General features: G+C 41.5%; 1 long non-coding RNA gene across 2 annotated transcripts; it reads left to right on the forward strand.

The window, feature by feature from the left end:
- Window positions 1–4,921: 4,921 nt before the first annotated feature.
- LOC149388580 (uncharacterized) lies at window positions 4,922–7,787 on the forward strand. Of its 2 annotated transcripts, XR_016300970.1 has the most exons (4): window positions 4,922–5,483; window positions 6,108–6,221; window positions 6,587–6,681; window positions 7,658–7,759. It is a non-coding gene; the product is annotated as an uncharacterized LOC149388580 (long non-coding RNA). The 2 variants fall into 2 exon arrangements; XR_016300969.1 differs by lacking the exon at window positions 6,587–6,681 and having other exon boundaries at window positions 4,929–5,483; window positions 7,658–7,787.
- The last annotated feature ends 3,067 nt before the right edge of the window (window positions 7,788–10,854 follow it).

Below are 10,854 nucleotides of genomic sequence, written 5' to 3' on the forward strand. Positions count from 1 at the left end.
CCAAGATGAACGACGTGAACATCCACCGCCAGCACGCGTGGATCCCCTGGAAGAGCTGAACTTCCGGATCCCTGATGTCGTTCCCCCGGTAGGCGAACCGGTGTATGAAAGATTTCGGAAGCAGAAGCCTCCGCAGTTTGGCGGTAACGTTGACCCTGCGACAGCCGAGAACTGGATCAAGAGGATTCAGCAGATTTGCAACTATATGCAGCTGTCAGATCAGGAGAGGGTAGCGTGTGCCGTGCACCAGCTGGAAGACGAGGCGAGAGGTTGGTGGGAGGTCGTAGCGTCATATGAGGACATCCACACGATGACGTGGATTCACTTCCTCAACTTGTTTCACGGAAAGTATCTAAGCGAGGCAAACCTATCGAACAAGGTACGCGAGTTTATGAACTTGCGACAGGGCACCCTGTCTGTTTCCGAATATACGGCGAAGTTCGATACGTTGGCCAGGTTTGCTCCTTCCTTGGTTCCCACTGATCAAGCTCGCAAGATGAAATACATGCACGGTCTGAACGTGGAAATTGTGAGCCAAGTGGATAGTGGCGACACCGGACCCCGTACTTATGCCAACGCTGTGCAGAGAGCGTTACGCATTGCTGGTTGGCGTGAAAGTGAGCGAATTCCTGAGTCAAAGCCGGTTGCAGCACCGTCTTCTGAACCTGCTAAAACGGGGCAAGGTAATTCACAAGGAAGAACCCGATCTCTATCGCGATGGGAGAATCGGCAGCAGCAGAGGTCTGGCAATAGGTTTCAGCAAGGATCAAATAACCGATCTCAGGCGAGTTCTAACAATCGCTCGCAGTCCGTGAACCAGAAGAAGAATAAGGCAGACAGTAGACGCCCAGGGCCGTCCAACAAGAAGCCCAGAAACTTCGGGAACCAGCCGTCGTCCCAGTGCTGGAGATGTGGCGAAGTGCATGATGGCGACTGCTTTGCTCGCACGTTGACATGTTTCCGATGTGGAAAAGTAGGTCATTTGTCGAAAGTCTGCCAGAGTTCAGAAAGAAAGGCTCCTGCACCAAAGGAACAACCAAAGGCTAATGCTCGAGTCTACTCTATCTACGAGGATGAGGTTCGTGCAGGGTCCTCTACTGCCGTTACAGGTCAGATTTCTGTAGCCTCTTTCTCCGCATATGCATTGATAGATTCAGGAGCCACGAATTCTTTCATTGCATCTAGAAGATCTGATCAGTTGAGTAGAAACAAAGAGACCTTCTCGTATCCGTTTGTTACGGTTACACCCTCGGGAGAGAGATATCAGTCGCTATACTGGTATAAAGATGTGCCTGTTCAAGTTCAGGATCAGGTCCTTGAAGCGGACCTGATTGATCTAGAAATGGTTGACTATGATGTAATACTTGGAATGGATTGGTTAAGTAAGCATTATGCAATCATTGATTGTAGAAAGAAGTCGGTTTTGTTTCAAGAACCGGGGCTTGAACCATTCCAGTTCCAAGGTTCCTCTCGGAAGTTGGAATTTCCCGTCATATCGGCACTTAAAGCGTTGAAGATGATGCAGCAGGGATGTGCCGGATATCTCGCAAGTGTTGTGGATACTGCAAAGGCGACCAAGCCACAACCGCAAGATATTCCTATTGTGAGGAACTTTCTGGATGTTTTCCCAGAGGATCTTCCAGGTCTACCTCCTGACCGTGAAGTCGAGTTTAATGTAGAACTCCTTCCAGGAACAGCACCGATATCGAAGACCCCGTATCGGATGGCTCCGGCGGAATTGAAGGAACTTAAGACGCAACTCCAAGAGTTATTGGATAAGGGATTCATCAGACCGAGCCATTCGCCATGGGGAGCACCAGTCTTGTTCGTCAAGAAGGCAGATGGTTCGTTACGGTTATGTATCGATTACCGTGGCTTGAATCAGGTGACAATCAAAAACAAGTATCCGTTGCCGCGCATTGATGATCTGTTCGACCAACTTGCTGGAGCAACTGTGTTTTCGAAGATTGATCTGCGATCAGGGTACCATCAGCTGAAGGTTCGGGACGAGGACATTCCAAAGACGGCTTTTAGAACTCGTTATGGTCATTACGAGTTCCTAGTTATGTCTTTTGGACTAACCAATGCACCTGCAGCATTTATGAACTTGATGAATCGAGTATTCGAGGATTTCCTGGACAAGTTCATCATCGTGTTTATTGATGACATCCTGATTTACTCGAAAACCAAGGAAGAACACGCGCAACATCTAGAGATGGCTCTGACAAGACTACGAGAAAAGCAACTGTACGCCAAGTTCTCAAAGTGTGAATTTTGGCTGGAGCACGTTGTTTTCCTCGGTCACGTAGTCAGTAGCACAGGAATCATGGTAGATCCGACCAAAGTGGAAGCAGTGAAGCAGTGGAATCAGCCGAAGACGGTAACCGAGATAAGGAGCTTCTTGGGTCTTGCAGGCTACTACAGGAAGTTCGTAGAAGGATTTTCTAAATTAGCCATGCCGTTAACCCAACTGACCCGTAAAGGACAGAAGTTTGTCTGGTCTGAGAAGTGTGAAGAAAGCTTCCAGGAGCTGAAGAATCGTCTGACCACGGCTCCAGTGCTCACCATTCCTCAGGGAGCCGACGGATTCGCGATCTACTGTGATGCCTCTAAGCAAGGATTAGGCGCGGTTCTAATGCAGCATGGTAAGGTTATTGCTTATGCCTCGCGACAGCTGAAGGATTATGAAACCCGGTACCCTACGCATGATCTGGAACTCGCAGCAGTTGTTTTTGCGCTTAAAATATGGCGACACTACTTGTATGGAGTTCATTGCGACATTTACACGGACCATAAGACGCTGAAGTATCTCTTCACCCAGAAAGAGCTGAACATGCGACAAGGACGCTGGTTGGAACTTCTGAATGACTACGACTTCGAGCTACACTATCACCCTGGTAAAGCTAATAAGGTCGCTGATGCGCTCAGTCGTAAGTCGGTAGTTTCACTAGCAAGTCTAGTTGAGACGTCCCTCAAGCTGAAGAAGGATGTTCAGCAGCTGGAGCTTCAGCTAATCACGGGAAGGATAGCTGCGCTCAGTGTGCGACCAATGTTGCTGGAACAGATTAAAGACGGTCAGTACGCAGATGAGTATCTTCTCAGCAAGATGTTTGATGCTCAGAATGACGCAGAAGGTAAGTTTATGTTGGACGAGAAAGATGTTCTAAGGTGTAACGGGAGAGTCTGTGTACCGTCCGACGAAGGAATCAGGAGACAGTTGATGGAAGAAGCTCACGGAACGCCGTATTCCGTGCATCCTGGTGTGACTAAGATGTACCAGGACCTGAAAAAGGTTTATTGGTGGCCAGGAATGAAGAAAGATGTAGCTGCGTTTGTTCAAAGGTGCTTAACTTGTCAACAAATCAAGGCAGAACATCAGAAACCAGCAGGAATGCTTCAACCCCTAGAGGTTCCGCAATGGAAATGGGAGCAGATAACGATGGATTTCGTGTCAGGTTTGCCAAAAACCACTGCTGGTCATGACTCTGTCTGGGTTATTGTTGATAGATTAACCAAATCAGCTCACTTTCTACCTATCAAAACCACCCACACGGTGGATAAGCTTGCTGAATTGTATATCAAGGAGATTGTACGTCTCCATGGAATCCCTAATTCAATCGTATCCGACCGAGATACTCGGTTCACTTCCAAATTCTGGAAGAGTCTACAGGAGAATTTGGGAACACGATTGAAGTTCAGTACTGCTTTTCATCCCCAAACAGATGGTCAGAGTGAACGCACGATACAAGTGTTGGAGGATATGCTTCGGGCGTGTGTCTTAGACTTCCCAGGCTCGTGGAGTCGTTATCTCCCTTTGGTCGAATTCTCCTACAACAACAGCTACCAAGCGACAATCGGAATGGCGCCTTATGAAGCCCTCTATGGACGGAAATGTCGCTCTCCAATTCATTGGGATGAAGCTGGCGAGAGCAAGCTGTTCGGACCTGAATTGGTAGAGCAGACTACAGAGGCAATCAAGACGATTCGAGCCCGAATGAAAACATCTCAGAGTCGCCAAAAGAGCTATGCAGACAAGCGGAGAAGACCGTTAGAATTCGAAGCAGGAGAGAAAGTCTTTTTAAAGGTTTCCCCGATGCGTGGTGTCATGAGATTCGGGAAGAAAGGGAAGCTCAGCCCGAGGTATGTTGGACCTTTCGAGATTCTGGAGCGAGTGGGCAAGGCAGCGTATCGCCTAGCTCTACCACCGTCGATGTCCAACCTCCATGATGTATTTCACGTATCGATGCTACGGAAATACATGTCTGATCCTTCACATGTACTGCAAGATCAAGAGGTTGAAGTTTCTCCTGACATCAGGTATGAAGAATCAGCCGTCGCAATCCTAGATCGCAAGGAGAAAGTCTTAAGGAATAAGACTATACCTTTGGTCAAAGTACTTTGGAAGAGTCACTCTACAGAAGAAGCTACTTGGGAGCTTGAGAGCGAGATGCAAAAGAAATACCCTTCCTTGTTCTAAGTTTCGAGGACGAAACTCTTTTAAGGGGGTAGGGATTGTAATGTATAAACTTTTGTAACCGCTCGACTTGTGAATTTGAATAAAATTGACGAGTTTTAATTCAAATTCTTGTTGCATATGAGACGTCCTTAAATTTTAAATATCTTGGAATATGATAATATTTAAGGTCGATGAAATTTCGGAATGAGAATATTCGAGTAATCCAATATTATTATTCGAAACATACTCGGAGATTTAAAAAAAATCTCAAGAGTAAAGAATGAATTCCGAAATCCCTTAAATATATTCAAAATAACGAGAAATAATAATAATTTTCTCGGTTATTTTTCAAAATTATTTTTAATTAATTAAGGACAGGATTGTGAGAGTTTATTTTGAAAGGACTTATATGCAATATTTTGAAGGACGAAAGTGAAAGAAAAAGAGAAGCTGGGGTTGATTTGAGAGAGTTGTGGCAGGAGGGGATTGGTCCACGTATGCACGCGTGGCAATAAATGAGGGTGCCACATGGCCACTTTCTCCTCAAATCCTTGCCACCTCACCCTTCTCTCTCTCTTCTCTATTTTCTTCTTCTTCTCCCTTGCTTCACTCGGCCGAAACCCACACACGAGCAAACCAGGACAAGCGAAAAAAAAAAAGAAGAAAAGGAAAAACTCTCGGCCGCTCCTCTGCTCATCGCCGACAACCATCATCACCGCCCTCACCCTCGTTCTTCTTCTTCTCTTCTTCTTCCTCTCCTTCGCGCGCCACCACCCAGCACCGAGCTCCACCGCGCGCTCCGGTCCGAGGAAGCACAGCACCGCCGAGCCCCGACGTCGCCACCGCCACCTCTCACTCGCCTTCCTCTCTCTTCCTCTCCTTCGCGCGTCACCGATCGCTGAGTCATCGCGCGCGCTCCGGGTCGAAGAAGAACGACGCCGCCGAGGACCGCCGTGACGCCGGAGCAAGGGAAAAACACCGGGAAGGACGCGAGAACCCTCCGAGGAAGCTAATCTCACGGGTTAAGGTGAGAATTTCGTTTCCTTGAATGAAAATCTCATGAGCTAGGGTTCTTAGATTCAAAATTGGGGATTTTGGATCCGGATTGAATTCAGTGAAATTGATTGATTTTTATCGTTCATTGAACTCGATTGATGTTGTTTGTAACCTGAATTTGAAGTTTTGATTCGGATTTTTCCTAATTTATCCGAAAATGATGAACTAGGGTTTGAATTGGGGGTTTTTGATTTCGGGTTCGATTTCGGTGCAATTGCTCGGTTTGTTATGTTGTCTGAGCTTGATTATACCTGTGTTTGAGGCTGTGATGATGATGATATTGAGATGTTGAATTGTTTGGTTGAGTATGTTGTTTGGCCGTGTGATTAGTTGGTTTGAAAGCTTGTTGTGGTTGTGATGATGTTGTCTTTGAGTGCTAGTTGGCCGTGTGGCTTGTTTTGGCTATTTTGGTTTGTCTGTTTTGTGGATGATATCTCTGAGCCTCGGTTTGATATGTTGGGATCGTTGTTGTGTTAGGACGGTTCCGGTTAATTGGATTTGTGTTGAGTTCGTTTGTTTGAGTTATGGGTTCGGGTTTTGAGTTATGTGATATCGGAATTTGGTTTTAAGATGTTAACTCGTCGTTGGGTTCCAGGTTTGATTTACAGACATTGACGGACGGACGGGAACCAGACGAGTCGAGAGCGTTGAGATTAGCCTCTGAAGATCTCAAGTTGATAGAGTTATCGAAGTAAAGCTCGATTAACTCGTGAGTTTTAAATCGCTTACAGCGTTTAAATACTCTTATATATGTACTCTCAGTATTTAAATAAATAATTTAGAATTATTTATTTAATAATGTTTATGAATTTAATTTAATTGTTCATTTGGAATTCTCGGTTATTTTTAATTTCGGGTTATTTGATTTATTTAAGACTCGTGATTACTCGTTGAACGTTATCTCGTATCACTCTCGATATGGGATACGCGAGTCTTGAATAAACCTCCGAAAAACCGGGGAATAATAAATTAAATTCTCGAATTCCGAACCGACTCTAATCCCGACAACGAACCCTATTATCTTTAAGTAAACTCGAATCCAATAACTAATGGATGTTCAACTCCGGATGCTAGTTCTTCCGACGTTTCGACAAGCGCCAGGTGCCTCAAGGAACGTGTGAAGCAAGACGTCTTCAGGACTTGTCAAGCGTTCTATCGAACAATTCCGGGTAAGTGTGGAAACATAAGTCAACTACTTACCAAGGGTATAATCCTGTTTGTTTGTGCATTTGTTTGCTAGTAAACAAGAGTAAGTAAAAGCCTAAAATGAATAAACTCGAAAGTTAAGGCTTCGGCCACTCTTGCTTGAAAACTTAGTTCGGGTACGCCCGTTAGGTTCAAACGCTAACTTGAACCAGCCTTGCTTGCTTTGTGTGTGGTTAGACTTCTCTTCTAACTCTAGGAAGTAGGTTAGAATCGAGAGGACGGAAGAGCGATAGACTCTCAAATTCAATCGAGAGTAGAGAGTTCGAAAGTCACATTTCGAGCTTTCAACTTAAAACACTAAACGAGCTTCAAAGGGAAACAATAATTTCTTTCGGGGTTTATCCCGTCACGCTCTTCCGTATATAAGTTTAACGTGTACGCTGCTAGCTGCAGTGTACCCAAACTTTAAACTCGTGTCGGTGGTACTCACAAGTCCCTGACTTGTGCTTAGCGGGCCATGTCGGTCCGTGCGCCGAGTACTCGAAGCAATGGGAGATGGTCGCGCATCGCGAGCTCATTGCTTGCTGGAAGACTCACCGGAAGCTGCCTTGAGCACACCGGGGCGTAGTGGGTGATGGTCGCGGTTCGCGAGCTCACTATGCCAGAGACAAGTGGCGCTGACGTCATGATGAAGGAAGTACCACTAGTGGATCCCAGACATGTGTTAAAACTTAGATCAGTTGACGACTGCTGCTCGAAGTTGAAAACTGGTCTCTAGTCGGACCAGAGGTTATAGCAGTGTGGAGTGTATAACCTTGCGGGACGGCTAGTATTCTAGGATGCGCGCTCATTAGTCACTTTTAGGTGATAGCTGCATCCTGCATTCTTGTTTGCTTGTTCGCACGTCATATGCTTTGCATTAGCTGCTTTTCTTTCATAAGCTAGACTCCCGCTTGCTGAGTCATTCGACTCATAGTTTTATGTCCCTTGGTAATGTAGATAAGGGCAAGGCGGCAATGTAGACGACCAAGAAGGAAACTGAGACGGAACGCGTATCTCTTGACCTACGGGCTATGGGTTCTGGCTCGGGAAGTAGACCTCTATATATAATGTTTTGAATAATATCGACTCTTCCTTAAATAATATCTCGCGTGTATATGTAAAGTCGGGAGCTTTTATGTACATATATATGTATGTATAAGGGTCGATATACGACTTTTAGTTCTAAAAGAAAAACGAAGAATTTCCCGAGATTTCCGATAACCACTTTTGTTGTAAACGTTTCCGCACTTTTAATAATATCGTATTTCATATATTATATGTTTTGTAAATTATGTATTTACTTTAATTGTTTTGTTTACATTATATTATTCATATATGTTATGCTCCCGCTACGTGATGTTGGTTCCGTCGAGTCGCGGCTTGCGGGCGAGGTGACGACGCTCGCGGGTCGTGACATCTAATCTATTATAATTAATTATATAGCCACTTATTAGATAACCCTGTGAAGTTTTTAATTTGTATTTATTTTTCCTTGAAAAGTATTCCGCTATCAGTGTTGGACAAAACCTAGGTCTAGGGTTGTGAAACGATCGTTAAAAGAAGAATAAAAAAAGTGCCAAATAATTATTATATTCTTAATAAAAAATGGTGGGTGTATAGCATCATGCCAATTAAACAATATGTTATTTATTTAATAATGAGGTAATCAGATTTTGTTATTTATGAACAAATCAAAACTGATTTATTTTGCTATTTTTTTTAAATAATGGAGCAATTTAATTTTTTTTTAATATTAAATCCATCCCATTATCTTGTGGAGATAAGACACCGTTTGTAGGATACTGGACGATGGTAAACGTTAAAACAATTACTTTCAACCATAAACATGAACCGTAACCAGCTATAATTTTTTTATTTTCTTCTTGATTTTCTTAGCGATAGGTTGAATTAGATACAACACTGAATATATGTGTTTGCATTTTGCACAATATATATATATATATATATATATATATATATATATATATCTATATATGTGTGTGATTACTTACTTAAGATCAGTGGAAGAAGAGAAAGAACACTATGCTTTCGATTAATTACTCAATTTCTTCTTTCGAAATATACTTACATTTATTACAAAGAACATGGTTTTGTATAGAAAAAATTCTAACAAATTTCTCTAGTGGGATAGTGGCGCCAATGGCTACTATGTCTCCTATCTAATACATACATACATATATATATATATATATATATATATATATATATATATAATTACTAACTAATTACATAAAATTCTAACAAATTTTTCTAATAGGATTTATTTGTCTACACTATTCTACATTTGTCGAACCATAGACGAGAAATAGATTAATCTAACCAGTGGCAAGATTAAAGGGGCCCAAGAGGGCTACATCTGTTGGAAATTTGTGCGTTTTAATGGTATTAAATAGTATTTTATATCAATGTATTGATTGATTTGTTGCAAATATTTAAGTGGGGTCCACTTTTCGAAACTGAAAGTTTTACCAGATTCTTATTCCTTGTTGCGAGAGGTATAAATTTAAAATCGGTTATTTATTTGCATAAATCGGAGCTAAGATAAATGAGAATTGATGATCAAAGTGTGTTAAAAAACATCAAAAAATTTGAAGGATTATATTTGCTATGGTCTAATTTTTTGGACCAATTATTTTCTTTATTTGATTTCAAACGTTTTATATGTTTTTACGTATTTGTAACCATGCACTAATGAGTTGGAGGTTACAACCATAGCATTAAGGCTAGTCATTTTTGTTTTCCAGAACCTTCAACACACTTTTATGACATTGATGTGCATTGAAATGTCTTCATTGTGCAACGGTTTTATGCTCAAAACGATCATGAATATGAGTCTATAAAAGGTTGGAGCATGTTCTCATTTGGGGAAGACTTGAGAGAGAGAGAGAGAGGGAGAGCTCACTAACACAAAAGAAATAAATCTACACTCTAGTTTATTTTTTCTCTTTTTCCCTCAATTCTCTCGGTGTTGGTGGTAGTTTTCTGGCACGTCTTTCAAGTTCGCCGGAGTTATAAGGTTGTGCTTTGTCCAACTCATACGTCGTTATATCCTGGGAGGTGGTTGCTCAAGTTATTCTAGCATCCGGTGGGAAATTAATAATACTTTAAAGAAATTGTCGAACAAGCCTCGACCTGTTCTCCGTCTCCCTTCCTACCATTTTTTTTTGGTGATATTGGCCGGTTTATTTATTTTAGTTTATTTACTTTAATTTGTATTTCATGTCTACATATTATGTTATTAGTTTCTGATTATTTATTTATTTAATATTTGCAATTTGTCTATTTAATCACGCCTATTATTAGTAATATGGCTAACAATCTTAAAGCGTTATTTGTTATTTAATATTATTTTATGCTTTGTATTGATTATGAATTTGTTTAGATGTTAATTTTTTACGAGGCTGGTATGTAGCCCGAACCGATACTAATGCGTTGATGATTCTTTAATTTAGTCTATTGCTCATTTCCATTATAGTTGCTTGATTATTAGTCGTGCATGTTGTTATGTTCATTGCTTAGATACTTTTGAATTGTTATCTGGGATCGTATGCTTTTTGAGAGAGAGTATTACTCTAATCATCATTGTTGATCTCAGTTAGTAGAAAATTTTAGGCGAGAGTGCAATTGTTTGAATTCTTGTTCTTTATGCGTGTGATTATTTTAATGGGATTAGAAGCCGAGAGAACAATGATATGTCAATTGCATAAGTTTGCTAGAACACTTTGAGAGAGGATATTGAATATTTTAGAATGAGTGAGATTAATAACACAGAAACGAGAAAATAATAGACAAAATATGGATAATCACTTTAGTCGGTTCGTGGTGAAGTCGTGACCCTATTTTTCTCTTCGATTAAACTCATTAGAATTATTGTTTTCTTGTATTTGACTTATTTGTAGTTAAATCATAATAATCACTCGACAATACTTTGGAGTAAATTCGCGTCAAATTAAATTAAATCGTTAAAATTATTAGTCTATGTGGGATCAATACTCGTATTTTACCTACATTATATTATGTAGGCGACACATGCGATTGCGTGTGAATTTATCGCAACAACTATTTAACACCACGAAAAGGCAAGAAGATGACCTCAAGCATTGACAATGAATCTATTAATATAAATTTTGTAT

This window comes from Urtica dioica, chromosome 8, assembly GCF_054948205.1.
Source record: "Urtica dioica subsp. dioica isolate 48M chromosome 8, U.dioica_male_clone48M_v1_H2, whole genome shotgun sequence".
Classification (NCBI taxonomy): domain Eukaryota; kingdom Viridiplantae; phylum Streptophyta; class Magnoliopsida; order Rosales; family Urticaceae; genus Urtica; species Urtica dioica.